General features: G+C 45.7%; 1 long non-coding RNA gene across 1 annotated transcript in view; it reads right to left on the bottom strand.

Moving 5' to 3' along the window:
• Positions 1-817: 817 nt before the first annotated feature.
• The window catches only part of LOC105542226, a 6,705-nt gene continuing 1,417 nt past the window's right edge, over positions 818-6,105 (bottom strand). Inside the window, exons 2-3 of the long non-coding RNA XR_001006437.1 lie at positions 4,815-4,901; positions 818-1,338 (exon numbers count right to left, since the gene is read on the bottom strand). This is a non-coding gene — a long non-coding RNA (uncharacterized LOC105542226). The remainder of the gene's footprint in view (positions 1,339-4,814; positions 4,902-6,105) is intronic.

Below are 6,105 nucleotides of genomic sequence, written 5' to 3'. Positions count from 1 at the left end.
TTTGCTATCTTTTTTTTTTTTTTCGAGACAGAGTCTCACTTTGTTGCCCAGGCTGGGGTGCAGTGGCACGATCTTGGCTCACTGCAAGCTCCGCCTCCCGGGTTCACGCCATTCTCCTGCCTCAGCCTCCCGAGTAGCTGGGACTACAGGTGCCCGCCACCTCGCCCGGCTAGTTTTTTGTATTTTTAGTAGAGACGGGGTTTCACCGTGTTAGCCAGGATGGTCTCGATCTCCTGACCTCATGATCCACCCGTCTCGGCCTCCCAAAGTGCTGGGATTACAGGCGTGAGCCACTGCGCCCGGCCTGCTATCTTAATATTAAATTTGCCATCTATAAACATGGGATATCTTTCCATTTATTTAGGTCTTCTTTAGTTTCTTTCAACAATGTTATATAGTTTTGCAGTGTAAAAAGCCTCAGACTTCTTTGGTTAAATGTATTCCTAAGTATTTCATTCTTTTTTGAAATATTTTTTTTAATTTATTTGCTTGTTTATTTATTTTCATTTAGAGACAGGATCTGTCTGCCACCCAGGCTGGAGTACAGTGACCAGATCATAGCTCACTGCAGCCTCAAACTCCTGAGTTCAAGTGGTCCTCCCACCTCAACCTCCTGAGTAACTAGGACTGCAGGCATGGCCACTACACCTGGCTGATTTTTTTTTAATTTTTGGTAGAGATGGATTCTTGCCATATTGCCCAGGTGGTCTCAAACTCCTGGGCTCAAGTGATCCTCCTTCCTCATCCTCCCATAGTGCTGGGATTACTGGCATGAGCCACCATGCCTGGCCTTGTTTTTTATTCTTTTTGATGCTCTTGTAAATGGATTTTTCTGAATTTCATTCTAAATTTTCTTCTTGTCAACATATAGAAGAACTACAGCTGGTTTTTGCATATTGATCTTGTATCCTGCAACCATACTAAACTTGTTGAGTCATTCAAGTAATTTTTGGTAGCTTCTTCCTAATCTTCTATGTACAAGATTGTGACAACTGTCAAACAGAGACAGTTTTATTTCTTCCTTTCCGATCTGGATACCTCTTCTTTTCTCTTGCCTACTTGTTCTGCCTAGAATTTTCCAGAACAATGTTGAACAGCAGTGGCAGTAGTAGACATCCTTTTCTCAATTCTGATTTTAAGGGGAAAGCTTTCAGTCTTTCACGATTAAGTGTGATGTTAGCTCTGGGTTTTTCATAGATGCCCTTTATCTGGTTGAGGAAGTTCCCTTCTGTTCCTAGGATATTAAGTGTTTTTATTGTGAAGCATATGATTTGCTCTTCTCCCCCAACATCATGAGTTGTATCCACGTGTCACTGTGGTTTGTAATGTCTACTTTCACTAAAGATGTTGTAAGGCAGGTACAGGAGAAGGTTAAATCACCTATCACCCCTCTTCTCCAATTACATCTTCTTTATCTCTCTCAAGCTACCTAGGATATGCCCCTGCCACAACTACCCCTTCCACCCCCGCCCCAGGCAAACTCTCTCCTCTTTCATCCACTTGCTCACCAGAGGGCTTTTAGCAAAACAGAAACCCTCTTCCTTTTTCATCCATCTGGAGATAAATAAAGGAGAGTGGGAGTTCCAAAGAAGAATCCCTTCACTCTGCTTGGTGGGGAGAAGGTAGAACAGCAAATCTTCCTGAAGGAGGGTGTGTTTGAGCTTAGATTAGAAGCTGGGTAGGATGCTGCCAGGGAAGGAAGAAATAGCTTTGAGCAAAGACATCTCGGGTTGTGCCGTGATGAAAGGGAATTTAGCCCCCAACAAGGTCCAGGCAGTTTAGCCTCAACGGTTCTTACAAGGATCTTCTATTCATATGATAGTTACACTGAGTGGATCTCAGTAGACTTGATATGATATGATTTGTTTTTCTTTTTTGAGACAGGGTCTTGCTCTGTCAACCCAGGCTGGGGTGCAGTGGCGGGATCATGGCTCACTGCAGCCTCAACTTCAAGCAATCCCCCTGCCTCAGTTTCCCAAGTAGCTGGGACCACAGGCTCAGGCTACCATAATTTTTAAATTTTTTATAGAGATAGGGATTTGCCATGTTGCCCATGCTGGTCTTGAACTCCTGGCCTCAACTGATCCTCCCACCTTAGCCTCCCACAGTGCTGGGATTACAGGTGCGTGCCACCATGCCCGGCTATTTTTATACAGATGAGGTCTCCCTATGTTGCCTAGGCTTGTCTCGAACTCCTGGGCTCAGGCAATCCTCCTGCCTCAGCCTCCCAAAATGCTGGGATTATAGGCATGAGTCACTGTGCCTGGCCTTGATTTCTGACCTCTAGAGTTGCCTTGTCCAATATGGTAGGCATTAGCCACGTGTGGCCATTCAAGTGTAAATTAAGTAAAATTAAATAGCATTAAACATTTACTTCCTATTTGCACTAGATACATCTCAAGAGAGCAATAGCCACATGTAGTTAGTGGTTGCCATATTGGATAGCACAACAATAGAACATTTCTGTTATCACAGAAAGATCTATTGGACAAAATATTCTAGTATTGGAAGGAAGAAAACTGTAATGAAGATGACTGAGGGGTTTGAGCCAGACAGGTAGGCCCCAGGCATAGGGTGAAGATGGCCTGGCCTGGGTCCCAGTTCTGGCTCTGCCACCCCTGTTTCTGTCACTTTTGGAAAACTCACTTCCCTTTTCTGGTTTTCCCATTGTTGAGAAAATGAAATTGTTGGGCGATGTCATCCCAGGAGCCCAGGCAATGATTGATAGATTCTATGGTTGTTTAACCAGAAAGGGATGTATTCAGCTGTTTCTTCCAGATGTAGAGAAAAGAGCCTTGGACTCAGGAAGAAAGCAGCTGGTTCTGGTGCTATCCAGCTGAGTCATCACGGGAAAGTCACTTCACCTCTCTGAACCCCATTTCCACATCTGTGAAACTGGGTGAGAGGGTTTTGGGAGGATGAATTGAGAGGAGTTAAAGGAAAGCACTCTGAGAAAAGAGGAGGGATAACAGGATGTGACCAGGTCAGATCAAATGGGAAAGTTAGCATAAACAAAGCTAAATGGGTTTATTTGCTAAAAGGATTTCTCAGAACCCTTAATATGCTAATGTGCACTGTGAATCTCTAAGTATTTCCTAAATTAATATGACCACAGAATTCCTTTTAAAATAAAATTATTATTGCCGGGTGTGGTGGCTCACGCCTATAATCCCAGCACTTTGGGAGGCTGAGGTGGGCGGATCACTTGAGGTCAGCCTGGCCAACATGGTGAAACCCTGTCTCTACTAAAAATACAAAAATTAGCTGGGCGTGGTGGTAGGCGCCTGTAATCCCAACTACTCGCGAGGGTGAGGCAGAAGAATCGCTTGAACCCAGAAGGTGGAGGTTGCAGTGAGCCAAGATCATGCCACTGGATTCCAGTCTAAGCAACAGAGTGAGACTCCGTCTCAAAAATAATAATAATAATTCTTGCAAGGAATGCTCATGGGCATTCGTTACTGTTACAGGGAACCCACTTGGGAATTACCCTTGGACAGGGATAGAGCACTTTCCTTGGCTACAGCTTGGACTGATGGCTGTCACCCAGCATTGCCCCTGAAAAACGTCTGGTCTTAGGAAGAATTGGAAAGATCTGGGTTAGATGACATCATAGAGATGGCTTAGAGTGCAGGCAGCCTCCAGAGGAAAGTAGGAGGGAAAAGTGAAAATCTGGAGAAGGTGAGGGTGGCAGTGAGAACTTATTATTTACTGAACGCAGGTGCTGACTATAGGGCAGGCAACAACCTTGACATTTTTTTTGAGACGGAGTCTCACTCTGTCATCCAGGCTGGAGTGCAGTCGTGCAATCTCAGCTCACTGCAACCTCTGCCTCCTGGGTTCAAGCAATTCTCCTGCCTCAGCTTCCAGAGTAACTGGGACTACAGGCATGTGCCACCATGTCCGGCTAATTTTTTTGTATTTTTAGTAGAGATGGAGTTTCACTGTGTTAGCCAGGATGGTCTCGATCTCCTGACCTCATGATCTGCCCACCTCGGCCTCCCAAAGTGCTGGGATTACAGGCATGAGCCACCGTGCCCGGCTGACCTTGACATTTTTATAGGCATCATCTCCCATCCTCAGGACAACTCTGAGAAGCAGCTGGTGTCATACCCGTTTCCCAGATAAGAAAACTGAAGCTCAAGGGGTTAAGCAATGTATGAGCGTTTAACACGCAGTAAATGGTACAGCTGGGATTTGAACCCAGGGCTGCCTGGGTCCAAAGCCTATACTCTAATCCCTCTGCCTCAAGGAGCCTAAAATGTCATGACCCTGGAACTTTCAGCCTGTAGGGGATGAGAAGGCAAACCGCCTGTGGTTTGTAAATCTAGTATTATCATCTGGCTTTTTCCTGATATCTGAGTGAGCTCTTTTCAATGGCATGAGCTTAATCCGTTATCCTCCCCCAGTCTTCCCAGTTTCCCATCAAACAAAGATGATTCAAGAGGCCCCAAATGCAGAGCTAAAATCAGCCTTTCATCCTTGCCACCTCCCACCTCTCACTCCTCTGGGAATCGCTGGGATTTAGGAGGCCAGTATTGAACCTGAGATTCAAGAACTGTTTCTGAGTGGCTTACACTCATGTCCTGAGCGCTCTGAGTGAAGGCAGAGGTGCTGGTTAGTAAGGTGGGAGGTAGAGATACCGAGCTCCCAGGCAGGGATGAGGGGCACAGCATGGAGCAGTGACTTCGGAGAGTGTTGTGTGTCTTCACGGATTGTGCAATCTCCATCTGGAAATTAATCAATTGCAATCAAAAGCAGTGGTACCAATTTATAATTTTTTAGAATCTAACTTCTTAAGGGTATTGAACCTTTACCTCTAAGGCAATCAGGTCCAGATGGCAAAGGGAAACCCTCTTGTCACCGGCACTTGGGCACTTAAGAACAGCATGGCAGGTTGCGGCCTTGCAAGGCAAGAAGAGGGGAAACATTGTAAATACTGTGTACCCTGACGGTTTTGGCTGCGTTTGAAAAGAGGCGTGTTCATTTGCAGTTAATTAGATTAACTCAGCTGCAATTACGAATGGAATCCCTTGCTCCAGCAACAGCGAACGTTTGTTGAACATGTGTTGTAATCTTGCCTTTAAATACAACCGCATGTATGACATATTTTGTTTTCTCTTGGCCATTGGACTGGAAAACTATTAATACAACATCTGCTTTGCTTTCTGATTGAATCAGGGGCAAAGAGCAGGTCTCGGTAGTGTCCTTCAGATTATGCCTGGGATATCGAGTTACAGCTGCTAACCACTTTCCCACTGCTTAAGAATCCGACCCTGAACATGACTTTTCTATTGGAAACGCCGGTCTCACTCACTGGAGGACCAAATTACCTCCTGCTCTTGCCTCCAGCATGTGAAGTCCACCCTCGCACCTCCCATGCCTCAACAACTCACTATTGTAAACTCTTGTTAGTTTTTAAAGTAGTACTCAACCCCGTTTGAAATTATTTTATTTTTCGCTTAGTTGTTTGTCTGTCTCCACCGTGAAAATATTCCCTCCACGAGGGCAGGACCCATGTCTATTCCCCATGCCCTCCCCTCCTCTCCCCTAGGGCCAAGAACGCTTAGTAGGCAACTGAATAAATATTTGTTAAATAAATCACGGTGTTTCCCAATTGCGTGGAGAATGAAGTAAGAGTGAAGCATTTGGTGAGAAAGTGACAATCTTCTTGCAATCATTTCAGTCCTGATAATAGCAAGAGTCTCAGTGCTGGGCGAGGTGGCTCACACCTGTAATCCCAGCACTTTGGGGAGACTGGGACGGAAGGATCACTTGAGGCCAGGAGTTTGAAACTAACCCGGTCAACATAGTGAGACCTTGTCTCTACAAATTAAAAATAATAATAATAAGCTGGGCATGGTGGCACACGCCTACAGTCCCAGCTACTTGGGAGGCTGAGGCAGGAGAATTGCTTGAACCCGGGAGGTGGAGGCTACAGTGAGCCGTGATCGCACCACTGTGCTCCAAGATGGGCAACATGGTGAGACTCTGTCTCAAAAAGAAAAAAAAAAAAAAGCCAGGTGCAGTGGCTCACGCCTGTAATCCCAACACTTTGGGAGGCCAAGGCGGGTGGATCACCTGAGGTCAGGAGTTCGAGACCAGCCT

This window comes from Mandrillus leucophaeus, unplaced genomic scaffold, assembly GCF_000951045.1.
Source record: "Mandrillus leucophaeus isolate KB7577 unplaced genomic scaffold, Mleu.le_1.0 Scaffold253, whole genome shotgun sequence".
Classification (NCBI taxonomy): Eukaryota; Metazoa; Chordata; class Mammalia; order Primates; family Cercopithecidae; genus Mandrillus; species Mandrillus leucophaeus.
Note: the sequence above shows the minus strand (reverse complement) of the source record. Positions and strands in the feature narration are given on the sequence as shown.